This window comes from Stenella coeruleoalba (genome assembly GCF_951394435.1).
Source record: "Stenella coeruleoalba genome assembly, chromosome: 11".
NCBI classification, from domain to species: domain Eukaryota; kingdom Metazoa; phylum Chordata; class Mammalia; order Artiodactyla; family Delphinidae; genus Stenella; species Stenella coeruleoalba.
The window spans coordinates 65,342,564-65,359,320 of NC_137157.1; the positions used below are offsets into that span (position 1 = coordinate 65,342,564).

Sequence of the window (16,757 nt, forward strand, 5' to 3'; positions counted from 1 at the left end):
CTTTTTGGAAACAAAAATTTTGGTTAATGTCAGAAAATGGTGGGGATTTTTTTAACATCTTTATTGGAGTATAATTGCTTTACAATGGTGTGTTAGTTTCTGCTTTATAACAAAGTGAATCGGTTATATATATATATATATCCCCATGTCTCCTCCCTCTTGCATCTCCCTCCCACCTTCCCTATCCCACCTCTCTAGGTGCATCCACCTCACTACAAATAACTCAATTTCATTTCTTTTTATGGCTGAGTAATATTCCATTGTATATATGTGCCACATCTTCTTTATCCATTCATCTGTTGATGGACACTTAGGTTGCTTCCATGTCCTGGCTATTGTAAATAGAGCTGCAATGAACATTTTGGTACATGTCTCTTTTTGAATTACGGTTTTCTCAGGGTATATGGCCAGTAGTGGGATTGCTGGGTCATATGGTAGTTCTATTTTTAGTTTTTAAGGACCCTTCATACTGTTCTCCATAGTGGCTATATCAATTTACATTCCCACCAAAAATGCAAGAGGGTTCCCTTTTCTCCACACCCTCTCCAGCATTTACTGTTTGTAGATTTTTTGATGATGGCCATTCTGACCGGTGTGAGGTGATACCTCATTGTAGTTTTGATTTGCATTTATCTAATGATTAGTGATGTTGAGCATTCTTTCATGTGTCTGTTGGCAATCTGTATATCTTCTTTGGAGAAATGTCTATTTAGGTTTTTTGCCCATTTTTGGATTGGGTTGTTTGTTTTTTTGTATTGAGCTGCTTGTAAAATATAAACAATTTTCCTTAAAATGGTGAGTGGTGTCTTAATGAGCAGAACTGAAATTTTAGTGCTATTTATTATATCCTAATTCTTTCTTCATATGTACTGAGGATTATGCTTACAGTGGAATCCCAGGAAAAAAATGACCACAAAAGACCCCTAGCCATGGTTAAGTGCTAGCAAGATATCCTCTGCTCTGCTCTTGCATTAAGTGATTTTTACTGTGAATGACAGGTTTTTCGATTGTACCCCTGCCCCAAATGTTTTTTCCTTTATGTCAAGTTCAGGTTTGACATCCCCAAACCTGGAGGAAGTTTAGAGCCACCTATTGAAAGAAAGACTCTTTTACAGACTTCAAAATGAGCACTGACAGGTATTTCTGTGTATAGGACAGATCCAATAAATGCAACCTTGACTAATGAAGAAACTTAATCGTTAAAAAAAAAAAAAAAGCCCACAGAAAAGCTCAACTCACACCAAGATCTTCTCTGTTATCATGAACCCAAGAAAACTGGAGCAGGGGCTGGCAGGTCCCAGGCTTCACTCTTGAGGGACAGCTGGACAACTCAGCCCCACCTGGGAGGATGCTTTTGTTGACATCTCAGGTTGCCGCCTGATGATTGGTGGCTGGGCTGGAAGGGAGGGTCCATAGGAAACGCGACACTGGGGATGCTGCCCCCTATCACATGATGGAAATTTCCACTCTTTAGAAAGGCGAAAAGAAAAGAAAGAAGGGTCTCTCAATCCACCCTTTTCCTCTGGATCCCAATCGGGAGAGGGAAGAAAAAGTAGGGTGAGTGAAGCTGTTTATATTTTCTGTTAGACTTAAAAGACTTGTCAGTGTGCAAACTTGTGGCTGGATCCCAGCCGGAATGCGTGTGTGTGTGTGTGTGTGTGTGTGTGTGTGTGTGTGTGCGCGCGCGCGCGCCTGTGCGCATGGGGACACGCACACGTGTGCAGCTCGGTCTCTCACCCGTCTGGGGCTTTGGTCCGGCGCTGTGGCTCCTCATATCTTGTTGATGGCCCCAAATCCTTATCATTTAACAAAGGATCCCCTTTGGGTGCATTACTGCAGGTTAATGACCGGATTGACTAGAAATTAAGTAAGCCGGGGCAAGCAGAGGGAAAGGATAGAGGCTGGGAGAGATCCTGTGAATCCCTTTTCCAGGACAGGTGACTGCCAAGGCTGCCTTGTCCTGGGGGGCGGGCAAGGGGTGCCTTGCGCTGGGGCGCCCACGGCCCCGGGCCCGGGATTCCCTCGGCACTTGAATCTCGAGATGCTCGTACTGAGACCGCCATCCACCACCGTGGCCCGGCCTGCCTGGCCAGGGGCCCCGAGACTCCGCTGCAGGAGCTGGCTCTGCGTCAGCTCGGGATCGCGCTGGCAAGGTGTTACCCGAGTCGCGGGACCCGTGCCCGCGTCCTCAGGGCGGGGACATTGGGTGCAGAACCTAAAATAGACCCATCGTCGCTGACAGCTGGGCCGCCCAGGAGGCCAGCACGGTTCCCTGGGTCGGGGGTTCCGGCCCGGGGATCCGGCCCGGGAGGCTCCTTCAGGGGAGGAGGAAGGCGAGAGCAGCGCTGGGTCTGGGGGCCTTGGCTGCGGGCAGTGAACGGGTTCCAAGACTGAGCCCGAGGTTCCGAGGGAGGCATCGCGCGCCGTCGGACTGAGAAGCCTGGGGGGCGCTGGAAAGAAGGAAGGGGCGCCGCAGAAAGTGTGGGCAGGAAAGACGAATGGAGCGGAAGGAACGCAGAGAGGACGTCGGGGAGGAGAGGAGAAGGAGAGAACGATAAGGGTCCAGACCCTGAGAGGGGTAGGAGTAGGAGGGAAAATGGAGAAAAGAGGAGAGAATGAATGAAAGGAAGGGAGGACGGAGACGGGAGCGGGGACGCAGGGAGCCCCCTGGGAGGGTGAGCTGAGAGCACCTCCGAGTCCGGGAGAGGAGAGAGGTGGGCGCGGTGCAGGTAGGGGCTCTTCGCACAGGTGGGCGTGCGTCCTGGTGGGCGCGGGCTGGGGGTGGAGGCGCGGAGTGCGGAACTCGCGCGCCCCCCAGCTCCCCTGAGTGATCCAGCAGGCAGAGGTGGAGAGTGTCCCCTTTCATGTGCCCCGGGACCAGCCCAGGAGGTGCGCACCGGGCGGTTGACTTGGTTAGAGGAACGGGGTGAACTAAGCCGGGGAACCAGAGCCAGGGAGACTGGGTCCCTGGTGTGCAGGGCATGTACGGGGGAGTGAGGGGGCAAGATTTGGAGGCCTTGAGATACTTGGCGATGACCTGGAGATCCCCACCTGCAGTCCTCCGCAGAGCCTTTAAATACCTGGGTCTAGTTTCACCGGAGGAGGACGGGTTGGCTCTTGATGTGTATCTCTCAGTGCAAAAGGTGTATCTCTACCTGTCTAAGAGGGATCTGAGACCCCGAGAAGAGAAGAGAAGAGAAGAAGAGAAGAGAAGAGAGAAGAGAAAAGAGAAGAGAAGAGAAGGGGTAGCCTCTGCCCTGGAGGTGTAAGCAGACCTGGCCAGGCACTTACCTCAGCGGCCTCTTGGTCAGGTGCCCCATCCCCCAAGCTGCTGGCTGCTTGCTTTGTTATCGGCTGAGTAGTGGTGCACCTTGTCACCCTTAAGGAAAGGAGGAAGTGGCCAGCCTTTCACCAGGAATGGTCTGTTTCCCTATTTCCTAGCTTCCTATATTCATCTTTATCTGCTTCCCGGCAGTGCAGACATAATCATTATGACTAAATTGTCTTATGTTGTAAAGAGAGCATCCTTCATCCAGATCACAATTTCCAAGGCCTGGTAGCTTGGGTTTGTTTTAACTTTGGTTATAACTTTTTATAGACCTTAACTTTTGGGGGGAGGAGGTTTAAATTAGCCCATGGGTATTTTTTTTTGTCCCCACTGCAAACAAGTCTCTAAGGATTGGGTGAGATTGGTGGACTCTCTCATATGGAACACAAGAAATCTCTCTCTCTCTCTCTCTCTCTGTCTCTCTCTCTCTCTGTCTCTCTCTCTGTGTGTGTGTGTGTGTGTGTGTGTGTGTGTGGTATAGTCTCTGAGATTCTAACAAATGAATCTACAGAAAATCTGTGTTCTGGGTAAAAAGTTGTAAGAACAGAGACACTGAAGAGAATATCTGATCTCCCCAAATTACAGATTACCATATGTGTTCAGAGACAGAAAGCTTCTATTGGTCTGATTTTATCACAAAACTTCAAAAAGCAGGAAGACTGGGGTAAAGGGATAAAAATCTTTCAAGCCTGCGGCAGGGATAGGAGGCAAGCTCTTCTGCGAGAGTATGCAGTACTAGGTGGTCCAAGGAAGCTAGTCTCTACTAGATTCATCATACTAATGCCTCACACATAGATATCAATTACTATATTCCTTATATGTTACTAAGTGCTTCTTTTATGTTAACATTTGACCCTCATAACAGTCTTATGAGATAGATTCTATTATTCTACCCATTTTATAGATCAAGAAATGGAGATACACAGTGTGGGGAGCATAGAACATCTTTGGAAGTTCTATTTGGACATTATTCTTAAGTGTAAAGAACAATTTTCTTTCACTTTGCACTTTATCATGGTCAGAACTGGACAGGTGACATCTAGGGACCCACAACTGACTTCTTAGTCTATTAGAGACTATCCTATCCTAATCCTATCCTAAGAAAGCCAAAAGCATGACCGTGTACCTTAAGAATTAATCTCTGCCAGCCCCAGGATTGGATTGTTTTACAAGTGACATTTGAGAAATGCATAATATAACTCTGGTTACCTTGTGAACTTTTGAACTAAATGTCTTTCTTCTTTTATGTCATCGTCTTTGTCCATTTCTGCAGTGTTTTTTAGGCATATATTCCTTTTTTCCCCCTTATGCTTTGTACTGACTTAATAATATTTTCTATTTTTTGTTTTCTTTTTTATTATTTTTTAATTTAATTTAATTTTTATTTTATATTGGAGTATAGTTGATTTCCAACATTGTGTTAGTTTCAGGTATTCAGCAAAGTGATTCAGATATATATATATATATATATATATATATGTATATATACATATTCAATACATCCATTCTTTTTCCGATTCTTTTCCTCTGTTTTAATAACTTAAACCCCTCTTTTTAAAAAAATTTTTACAAATCCAAAGCAATCATTTCTATAAAAATCAAAGGTTTCATGGAGTTTAATGACTATTTACATATTTTAGTATGTATATAAATAATACGACAATTCTGAAAAATGTGCTTCCATGTATCACATGAAACCATCTCACATGCTACTGCTACCCTGATGACATCTTGCAGGAAGGTGAGGAATGGAAGAAGGGGAGAGACAAAAGACAGGAAAGGAAGAGTTTTCCAAGCCAGACTTTGAACCAAGCCCCTTCCATGTGTAAATCACATTTAATCTTCACATGATACTCCATGGTCTAGGTGTTTGGTATCTCCATTTTACAGAGGAGGAAATTGAAGCTCAGAGAAATTAAGGGAAGAGCCAACGGTCACAGAGCTAGTAAGTGACGGGGCTGGCCTCAGAACTATGGTCCCTCCTGGGCCAAAGTTCCTGCTTCCAGTAAAGACAGCAGTAAGATAAAGACTACTTGGAGAGCAAATGCTTAAAGCAACAAGAAGCTCAGAGAGGTGGTACACAACAGAGCAGCCTGTGAGAGGTGGGGGAATGCAAAAACCAAATCACTTTTACGTGCCTGCTAATTTTCTGGTCTTCCTTCCACTCTGTTTGTAATGACTTAATGCTATTCATTCATTCCACAAACAACCATTGAGTATCATTATCTCCCAGAAAGTATATTAGGGAGTTTCTTTTATCCTTGTCTCCCTAACACCTAGCACAGTCCAGGGTAAATACTGGGTGCTCAAGAAATGTTTGTTGAATAAAGGAATTAGTCTAGTGGGGGAAAGAATAAATAAACAAACAGTTGTGTTAACAGCATGTGAAGGGCCAGGGGAAAAAGTCAGGTTTGAGCACTCTGCCACAGAACCTGGCTTAGGAAAGGGGTCAGAGAATATTTCGAGACCGGATGATGCCTGAGCTGGGTTTTGAAGCAGAAATGAAAGTCAGCCAGGCAAAGAAGTGAAGGAAATAGGGGAGGATTCTCAACAGAAAGACTGGCCTAAACAGAGAAAGAAAGAAGGAGACATTGGGGAATTTAAGAGCTCAGTGGAGATTGCTGGGGGGAGGCAAGGAGGGTGGGGGGGAGGTGTGGTCCGGAGGTCCTTGCATGGTTTCTCTGCAAATGTCCCATAGCTCTGCCCACTCCCCTTGAATGTCGGAAGTGAACTGTGCTAACAGGGAACAAAATAACTGAATACAGGAGTCAGCAATACATTTTATTATTTTATCATTTTATTATGGCCCTATAATAGAGAACTATAGTTTAATTTTTATAATGTTAGTGTTTTAAAACCTAAGCTCAAATGCAAAGACCAGACTTTGTTGTCCTCTGTATGGGAAAACCAAATTATTTTTCTTATATTCAAGGGGATGTTTTATTTTAGCATAGGTGCAGTCTACGCAATTATGAAAATGACTTCCAAACAAATGCTTTTCTATGTTTTTCTTAGGAGGTAGCTTGGGTGGGGGGGGGGATTTCTCTCCTTATTTTAGTTTTTAATGGTTTTATTTTTTATTTTAGTGTGCTAGAGAAGAATCAGGAAGTAAAAATGTATTTTTAAAAAATGAGGTGAGAAGACAGTAATGAATTTCACCCTCTTATCTGCAAAGTAGACGTTTACGCTAGTTAAGAGTCTGGCTTTTGATAACAGACTTTGACAAACTTAACTCCCAATGTCTCTTCTTTCTTTAGGGATCTTTTATGCCAAGTTTTCGTTGCAGGCTCAGAGGTCTGCATGCCACGTCACCATTTCCACATTTGTAACGTAGTCTCACTCGTGTTGTCATTAGTAAGGGAATTCAAAGAGTCAATGAAACCTATAAATAATCCAAAACCTGACTTCAGTTAACAGCTTAAAACCTCCATTTTTTAGCCTTATGTCCTTGGGCAAGTTCCTTAATCTTTCTGAGCTTCCATCTCTTCATCTATAAAATCAGGATCATAATAGTATCGGCCTCATGAGATTGTTATGAGGATTAAATGGGCTAACACATGTAAAATTCTTAGACTAATGCCTAGTATATAATAAACGTTCAACGTGTGAAAGCTCTTATTTTTAATGTTACTCCCCCTGCCACCCAAAGCACTATTAGAAATGTTAACAAATGTCTATACTAAGTGTTCTTTGATCATGTGTTTTCCTCTAACTGCCGTAACTAAAATGAAGGAAACAGAAGGGAGGAAACGAAAAACGGGCTAAATAATACTCATGCAGGACAGTCCAGCCCAGATAATATCATTCCCTGTATAATAAGACTGAAATGTTCCCTTGTTTCCTGTTGGCTATTCGCACCTATTGCTCCTGATAAATCTAGCATGTATCCATCATTAAAATGAACATCATTTCCGGTTCCCTTGTTTTCTCTCATATCTGTCTCTTTCGGTCGCGGCTGTTGCCCTGGTACCTCACATAAGTGCCTGGGGTAAACAGACACTCATGCGTGTTTGTTGAATGAAGGAAGGAGGAAAACTGTCCTCCCCCCCACCTTTTTTTTTAAACAATGTTTATTGTTCAACTAAACACTATTTCATCGCCATGTTAAAGGTCTTTACAAAGTAAATCTGCATTGTTCATAGTCAATATAAATATTTTAAAATTAAATGATTTATTCAGTGTGCGTTGTTGCACATAATTAAGCATGCAGGCTTGGGAGTCAGGGAGTGTGGGTGTGAATCCCAGTGCCATCGTGGAGTTGGGCTTCCTGGATTCAGATCTTGGCGCCGTCCTTCCGACTTCTTCCTGGGTTCAAATTCTGGCTCGTTCACTTGCTATCTGAACCACCTTGAGCAAGTCGCTTAACCTGACTGCTTCATTCTCTTCATCTGTAAATGGAGTGAAACCGTTCTTATTTCAGAAGGATTTTATGAGAATTAAATGAGTTAATATGTATAAAGCATTCAGAAACATATTTGGCACTTTGTAAGCATTAGAGGTGTTTGTTAAATTAAACAGTTAAAAGAAACCCCGGTTCTCCAGTTAGATATAATCACAAGTACTTACTTTATAGAATTAATTTGATGATACTGCATGGCACCTAATAACCCCCCCAAAATGTTACTGTTACTGTTGCTATTATTGCAAATCTTTCTGTTTTGTGCTCCAAAGGAGTTGGAGCTCTGTCTCAGCCTTTCCATTCTTGGTCCATTGGAAGTCTTATTGATTGTACCTTACATTTTCCTCCCCACCCAGTGTTTGTCCTGTCATTTTGCCTTGCGTCATTCGCAACTTTTACACCACATACTCCTCAGGACAAGGACTTTGCTCTTTGTTTTGGCATAATTTTATAACACTGGGTACACTCACACACTCACGGTACTATAAAAATGTTAAAGAAGAAAAGGAAAAAAGATGCAATTCACCAGGAGGCAACTTTGGCCGCCAGCTGATCAGGCTGTTTGCAGTGTTGGCACCCCGTGCGGGCTGCCCAGCAGCACCTCCGGGGCTGGCTGGTGCCTCGCGGGTGACGCGCGCGTCCTGCGGGGGCGTGGGGAGCATGAGCTGGGTCGCGGCGCGCAGGGAGGACCGCGGGAAGCCGCCGCCTGGGGACGCTGCACCGCTCACAGGTTTGCCTGCCGATGCTACAGACGGCTTCGCTAGAAAGACCAGGCTAGTGAGTGAGACGAACTTGGAGGGAGAAGTAGCAAAGAACTGAAAAAGGCGGGGAGAAGGAGGCATTCGTTAAAGAGAGAGGCTAAGGTGGCTTTCTGTTTTGAGAAACGTTTCCTGCGTGCTACGTGGGGCTACACGCTATGGTCTTATTTTCCGGAATTTTTCCAAATGGGAGAGAGGAATGTGGTACCTGGATGCAGAGTGTTCCTGTAAACTAAAAGACCAAACTGCCCTTGATTGTTCGTGAGATCGAGCTAAAGGGGTTCTTGTTTCCAGCCTTGCTGTGGAAAGGCCTGGAAAGCAGTCAGATGGTTGAGAGCACTGCAGAAACGGAGGCCTCTGTGATGGCCCCGAGAAAACATTTCATCACGGTTTTATTCCTTCTTGCCTTTGAAGCAATTCTTTAGTGACAGCACATCTTTAAAAAAAGATCTGACACTTTTGGGGCATTGTTCTGCTATACTGTATTTATTCGTGCTGTACGGAGGAGTCCACACTTTTGGTTGACTTGTATATATTTAAACTTTTTATTTTAAAGTAATTATAGGTTCATAGGAAGTTGCGAAAGTAACACAGAGAGGCCCTATATAGCTTTCACGCAGTTTCCTCCAATGGTTACATGAGACATAATTTTCTTACAGTAGCAAGACCAGGAAACTGACATTGGTGCAATATGTGTATATAATTTCTGTGTCATTTTATCACATGCAGAGACTCATGCAACTACCACCACAACCAAGATACAGAGCTTCCATGCCACAGAGATACAGAACCTTTATAGTCACACCTCTTTCTCTCTACCAATGGAAACTAGATATTTTCCTTCTTTATTTTTTATCATTTTGAGAATATTACATAAATGGAATCATAGTGTATGTGATCTTTTGGGGATTGATTTTTTTCATTCATTCAGTGTAATGCTCTTGAGATCCATTCAAGTTGTTGTATCCATAGTTGGGTCCTTTTTAACTGCCAAGTAGTATTCCAGTTGCTTGACTATATTTACTGGTATATTTTTTCCTCTCAATTGATATACTTATTTAGAACTTCAGTTGGATTAAAGACGTGCTGAAGGCACTTGGTAAAGTGAAAAGTATGAGGACAAAATTTGACTGTTTTTCTCTTAAAAATGACATTTGTGTGATAGGGCAAAAAGAGGTATGAACTACATCTCCATTTAAAATGGAGGCACTGGAGGGGTGGAAAGGAGGAAAGGCATAGGGCAGAGAAAGTATGTTTTCAGACAATAAGGTATAAAATCTAGTACCTGTTAAAATTTCCACACCCATATAATAATGCATTCTGTGATTTTTACTTTTAGTTTAGACAACTCAGATTTCTTGAAACTAACAAAAACAAAACCTCTGCAGTAGGAAACTCCCTGCCACATAGATGATAACTCAGGGACAGACGCATGGCTGGAAATGCCAGCCAATGGCCCTTTAGTTTGATAGGGGTCACCAAGAGTCAAAACAGCATCTTTAGCCCCAGGGCAACTATCAAGGGTCCAGAGCCAATCAGTGTTACCCTACTCTGGCCTTTCATCCCACCTGCCGATGGGAGGAGCATCTCCTAGAGATCACTTAAGCCAGATTTTAAAAGAGGATGTTATCCTTCACCTGAATGTCCACAAGCATGGGGAAACTGGACGCTGGTGGCTGTAACTGGCTAAGGGAAATGAATCACTTCTGAATACTATGGAGAAGAGATAGGCTTGGCCCCTCTGTCAGCCAGCTCCTATTAGAGAGCTCTCTACCCTGCAACACCACCGCACCCCGGAGCAGAGGAGAAAACAAAATATCCACTACTATCTGAAAGGGCACATACTCCTTTAAGTTTTCAGAATTTCACATTTTGGAATTTCTGAGACATAACAATTCACAAAATAACACAAACTATCAGTCTGGAACACTGACTAGACCCAAGTTTAACTGAAGGCATTGCCTTAAGTCTCCATGTTCATGATTTCTGTTACCAGAAAAATATTCCTTATCTGAAACACTGCCCAAGGATGGAGAGTAGATACGGGATGCTGGTTCCAAAGCCTAAAACACAGAGAGGATCGTCATAGGTAAAATAACTTACACCTCCTTTGACAGGCAAATCTACTTTTCTGAATCTTTCAAATTGGAATATAATCGTGCTGTCTTTATGATTTATTTTATTTTGTGTAAATGTTAGATGCCCTGTATTGATTCACAGGCTGTTCTTCTGGGTCCTATCTCCTGTGCTTGGACCACATGGTCCCACAGCATGTGGTGGGGCAGATAACTCGGCCCTGTAATCTTGAAGGAGCCAACACTTCGCTGTAAATGGGGAGACTAAACAGAAGGCCCATTGAGTTTTGTTTACCTCTCTTATGCTATTGACTTATATGACTAATGGTGACAGTCATTGGCGTAGGGGAACAGTGACATAAAATATAAGCACATACATAGACTACGGGTCTCAACATTGCAGGAGTTGTTTTTTAAGGTGTGATGGGAAGGTGTGTTTGTTTTCTGAACTTTGTCTATAAAGAGAAGAAATAGAGCTTTTCTGAAAGATAAATAAAATAGAAATACCTCATGTATTGTATCAATGTAGACAGAAATCAAGCATTAGCTGTACAATCACTTTCGAACAATTTTGTAACACTATAGCAGTATCAATACTTTGAAGAATGAAACCAAATCCAATGCTTTACATTACATTTTAAACCAGAATTCCAGAAAGTTCAGACTCCTTAACCTGGCGGTCAAGGTCAACCTCAGCCAGACTGTACACAAACATTCCGTTTGAGCTAAAGTAGACTCTAGTTGTTTTGATATTTCTAGGCCCAAACTTCTGATCCCATTTCTCCTGCCTGGAACCCCCCTCCTCTCTCAGAAGCCTCACCATTTTTCCTCCATGACACCTGCTCTATTCGCCCCAACTCTCATGCTGAACCCTCCAGTTCAGTTCCATGACTTAAAGATGGGGATCCTATTAGGAATAGTGTCCGACACAGAGTAGGTACTCGATGGCCATGGAACTGGGCTCTAGACTTGGGGTTGTGAGTCCTGCTCAGCCAATCCTTCACCAGCTTTGGTCTTTGGATAAATTACTCAATCTTTTTGAGCATAAGTTGCCTCACTTGGAAGATGGGGAGATAATAATACATACCCCAAAGTTTGGGCTGTTACTGATTTGATGCATGTGAAGTGCCTGGCGCAATGCAGGGCTGTAATGAATCTGATTATTACTAATGAGAACTTAAAAAAAAAGAGATTTCAGACTTTACAGAATTAACAGGATAATGGTGTGAGTGGAGGATGATGACCACAAAACTTGATTGTTTAGGCCTCTCAGTATCTTTCAACCCTAATTGTTATCATAAGAAGGAACAGAGTCCCTCTATGCCTGTCAACCAGGAAGAGAGAGTCTCCAATTGCCCACCCACTGAGACTGGACACAAACAGATGGAAACAATGATTCTTCCCTTCTTAGATCTAATAGAAATATGTGTGGCTTGGCACAGATTTTATTTTTGGTTAGAGATAATCAAGTGATGGATGAATTTCTATAAAGAAGGGAACAAATGCTAGATTCAGAGAGTAATTAAAATAGTCTCATGATGAATCATCTATCCTTGAAGCTATTTACAAATACAACCTGTAGCCTTAGAAAAGGGAAAATTTTGATGAATTAACTGGTTGTTTGAGCTACATAATACCAAATTACTAGATTTTCTAATACTTCCCTACAAATAGGTTGGTGTTTTACTGAAGCATGCCTTCAGTCTAATCAAGGGCATAACCATTAGCACTTTCATTGGTTACAATGATGTCTAAACAAACGCTTTTTTGTTTTGAATTACAGACCCTAAAAAGGATGTGTTTAGACCATAGCATGCAATTACAAACAGAACAGCCATACTTTAAATAAATAGCAAGGTAGATTGGGTTTGGGATAAGGGGGGCAGGCCCATACAGATTCTGACTTTTTCCTGTTCCTGGGGCCACGCCTTAAATAATTACTCTTTGTTAAGTGATTTGTGTGCAAGTGTTTCAGAATAACAACCCCCTCCGAAGGTGTCCTCAAAATTAGGTGAGGTGCATATATGCACATGGATATATATATAAATTTCACAGGCACAGGGGAGGGAAATTTGCTTAAAAGTCTCATTTGTCTAACTAAGGATATAGAAAAACTCTGTTAAATGATTGGGGAATGGAGTGTTCTGGTTAAGAGGAAATTATACCTTCCATGGATTGGCAATTTTCAAAGAATTAGAACACAGCAAGATCCATTATCAAATCACGATTTTATCAAATATAATTTAATCTTTCTACGTTTCAGAGTACCTTAGGCTCACCATTGTGAACTTCATCTGTAACGGCAAAACTCAAAAGTGCCAGTTAATAGGAATTTCTGGTTGTTTGAAGAAATTTATAGTATCTTCCTCTGCTTTCAAACTTTGGGGAGAAATATCAAGGAAAATACATGTAGTAGTTCTGAACTAGGAAATTTAACCATTTTTAAAATGGAAAATTTCTAACATATTTCGAAGCAGAGAATGGTATAATGTAACTCCATCTTCATTCAACTTTGACAATTATTAATACTTGTCTGTTGCATTTCATCTGTACCCAAGCCTTTCCTTCCTACTACCCCTAACATAATCATTACTAGATTATTTCTAAGCAATCCCAGTCATCATACAGTTTGATCCATACATGATTCAGGATGTATCTCAAAAAAAAGTCTTTAAAAATAACTAAAATACCATCACACCTTAAGTAAACCAACATTTCCTTAATATTATCAAATATCCAGGCAGTGTTCAAATATCTGATTCTCTCCTCTTTTTCGTTTTACCCTTAGTTTGTCTGAATCAGAATTGAAACAGGTTCACACGCTCATTGGTCGATGTGTCTCCTAAATCTGTTTCTTTTCTTATATTGCCTTCATTTATTTTTTTCATAAATTTACTTAATTTTGGCTGTGTTGGGTCTTTGTTGCTGCACGCGGGCTTTCTCTAGTTGTTGCGAGTGGGGACTAGTCTTCATTATGGTGCGCAGGCTTCTCATTGCGGTGGCTTCTCTTGTTGCGGAGCACGGGCTCTAGGCACACGGGCTTCAGTAGTTGTGGCATGAGGGCTCGGTAGTTGCGGCGCACAGACTTAGTTGCTCTGCGGCATGTGGGATCTTCCCGGACCAGGGCTCGAACCCGTATCCCCTGCATTGGCACGTGGATTCTTAACCACTGTGCCACCATGGTAGTCCCCTAAATCTGTTTGAATACATAGGCTCAACCACCCTTCATCTCTTTTTTTCTTTCCTCTTGCAATTTATTTGATGATGAAACCCAATCTTCTGTCCTATAGAATTTCCAATATTCTCAATTTTGTTGATTTATACAACCTTAAAAATGTCAAACTCTATAATTTTCTGCCCTCTTCAATCTAACCCTCATGAAATTGCTTCTGTTTTAAAGAAAAATTGCACCTTGTTGTCATTTCTTTGCCTGTTTCCTTGAGGATCTTCCAGCCTACATTTTGCCCAGTTTTGCACAAATATCCTTCCTCTTAGTATCTGTAATTTACCTAACATTTCTTCATGATAGAATCTGGTCAACCTAGAGTGCCCTTTCAGTTTGGTTTCAAAATGTGGACCGGTCTACTAACCCCGGTGCTTACTCAACTTTCTCTAAGATTGCAAGACATCGCCAGTAAACAGTAGGGGGTGTTTAGATTTTTAAACTGTGCCACATGACTACTTTTTTAAAAAGTACTTTTCTATTACTGATATGCAAAGATATATTTACTAGGAAATTACATATTTGTGATTTGCTTTAAGATAATAGAGGAGGGGAGTGGTGGTTTGGAGGTGATGAGATTGGCCGTGGTTGATAACTGTTGAAGCTTGATAATGCACATGTGAGGTTTGACTATATTATTCCATCTACATTTGTATAAATTTGAAATTTTCCCTATTAAGAAATAAAAATGAAATATACTACATAAGCGAAGTCACATAATGAAACATTTCACTTTGGGAACCTTTATTGTAATATTTTTGCCCAGGACAATCAAAAAATCATGTCTAAGGAGCAATATACTTGCTTTTCTCATTTTGCAAGTCTGGTTTGCCTAAAAACAGTCAGCTTTAAGGTTAAAATAATCAGCATTAAATAATATATAAATAGAATGGGGAAATGGGTTGGAGTGATTGAAAATATGACTCCTGCAGAGGTGCTTCATAGGTTTTGTGATGTGTCTAAGCTGCCTTTTTTAAGACTCTAGGATGCAGAAGCCATTGACACACCCCTGTGGTCTACCAATAGCTGACAAAAGACGCTCTGGAGAGGAATGGCCCAAACCATTTGACTATCCCATAAGAAAATACGCTGGGATGGATTTTGACAGTCATACTTATGAGCTTTCTCTGCTATTATGCCAGATGAACACCCAGGTTTTATTTTCCAAGGTGAAAGTCAAAAGCAAAACTTTACAAAAACCTATTCGCTTTTAACTCTAGTTTGGTTTCTCTTTATTCTGCTTAACGATTGACAAGATAAGAGAATTAACACCTTATGCTTACATTAGCTATATATACTAGAAAATACTTTTCAAAGGACATTTAGCTCCCATTAATAATAAATTTCTATTACTTCATTGGTACTACATTTAATTAATTTATTTAATAATAGTTAATTTTTAATTATCTGCTATGCAACAGCAAAATTTAAGATTCTAGAAACATTTTAGTGAGCAAAAGGTGAGAAGTCGAAATTTAATTGTATTTATCATCGTCAATTTAAAATATGTAATAATATCAATGGTGATATTTTTACTTTTATGAGTGTAAAAATATTTTACAGATTCACTCAGGATTGGCCCCAACCCCGGAAACCATATCTTCTCTTAAGCTATTTAATTACTCAACCTGGAATTCTCCCATCATGGACTTTTCAGGAATTTGATCCTTTCAACTGATGAGAGGTTATTCTATACCCAGATCCCCCAATCCCTCAAACATGTATGTAAAGTATCGTGCAAAATAAAAATAAGGCGTTATATTTACAAATCATGTTTTTTATAAAATGGTAGTCATCAACCCAAATTCTTACATTGCTGTGCTTGTGTCTTCTTTGCCAGAGTCACTGTCATACATCCAAATACCCCACACCTTTCAGATTTCTTTTGTAAATAATAATAATAGTAGCAATAATACTTAGAAACAGTCTAAGTATAATCTTTGGAAATATTCTTATGGTCCCATATGAAAATGTTATTACTATACACATTTCCATTTTGCAGAATATCTAATCTGGACCTGGACAACTAACATAGTTTTGTATGTTTCTTTAAAAATAGTTCTCCTTATCTTAGAAACACATATAGGCTTTGTGTTGCAATAGTTGCTATGGCAAGTTTGTATATTTTAATAAATACCGGACCAGAGTAAACAGCAGGCCAAGGTAGCTGGAAACATCAAGATCATGCCAGCATTTCTGTTATAAATATATATGTCTTCAGAATTTCCTACATGTGAAATGTTAACTCCAAAGCAAGTTAACACGAGGCAATGAATGCTAATGTTTAAGAGGCTGACTATTTTAAGAAGCCCACGAAAAGAAGCTATTTCTCCTGGGTATCTGTGAATATTGCAAATAATGAAAGTTTGGGGACCATTCCTGGAATGTTTGCCAGTAGGCTTAGGGACTACATTTGCCACCTGGTTTTCAGCCAAGAATACGGAATGAAATGTGTAAACTGGAGTTTAGTTAATATATGATAACTGTTCTTCTGAATCAAAAATAATCTACTGTTTAAGAAGGTTCTCATAAAAATATTAAGTTCCTAGGCTATTTTATGTGGTTCACCGATTTAAAAATATACAACCAACAACAACTATTAATATTTCTATATCTGTATCTCTATTACTATATCCCAAGCCCTGTTCTAAGCTCTGTACATGTATGATCCCACTTGCAGAAAAGTAAATAAAGAACACACATGCCTTCTTTAGTAAGTTACTGTGTTCTGTGCAAAAGTAAGAAAGGAAGGAAAGAAGGAAGGAGGGAAGGAAGGAAAAAGTAATAGAATAAAAAATAAAAAGTCTTAATTTATCAGTCTACTCAAGATATAAAACAAAGGTCATCTCCATTTGATTCATAGAGCTATATATAGAGAGCAAGATAGGTGCTTTCTAACCCTTTAGAATCTTTGAAAAGTTATTTCCTCCCCTCCCTCACCAAATCTACTCAGTATAGGCATACTGTCTCATGT

The 16,757-nt window shown here is 41.0% G+C and overlaps 1 protein-coding gene across 1 annotated transcript in view; it reads left to right on the top strand.

The window, feature by feature from the left end:
* Positions 1-1,485: 1,485 nt before the first annotated feature.
* SLC38A4 (solute carrier family 38 member 4) overlaps positions 1,486-16,757 on the top strand; it is a 66,014-nt gene continuing 50,742 nt past the window's right edge. The window contains exon 1 of the mRNA XM_079938380.1: positions 1,486-1,557. The gene's annotated coding sequence lies outside the window, so the exon portion shown is untranslated. The remainder of the gene's footprint in view (positions 1,558-16,757) is intronic.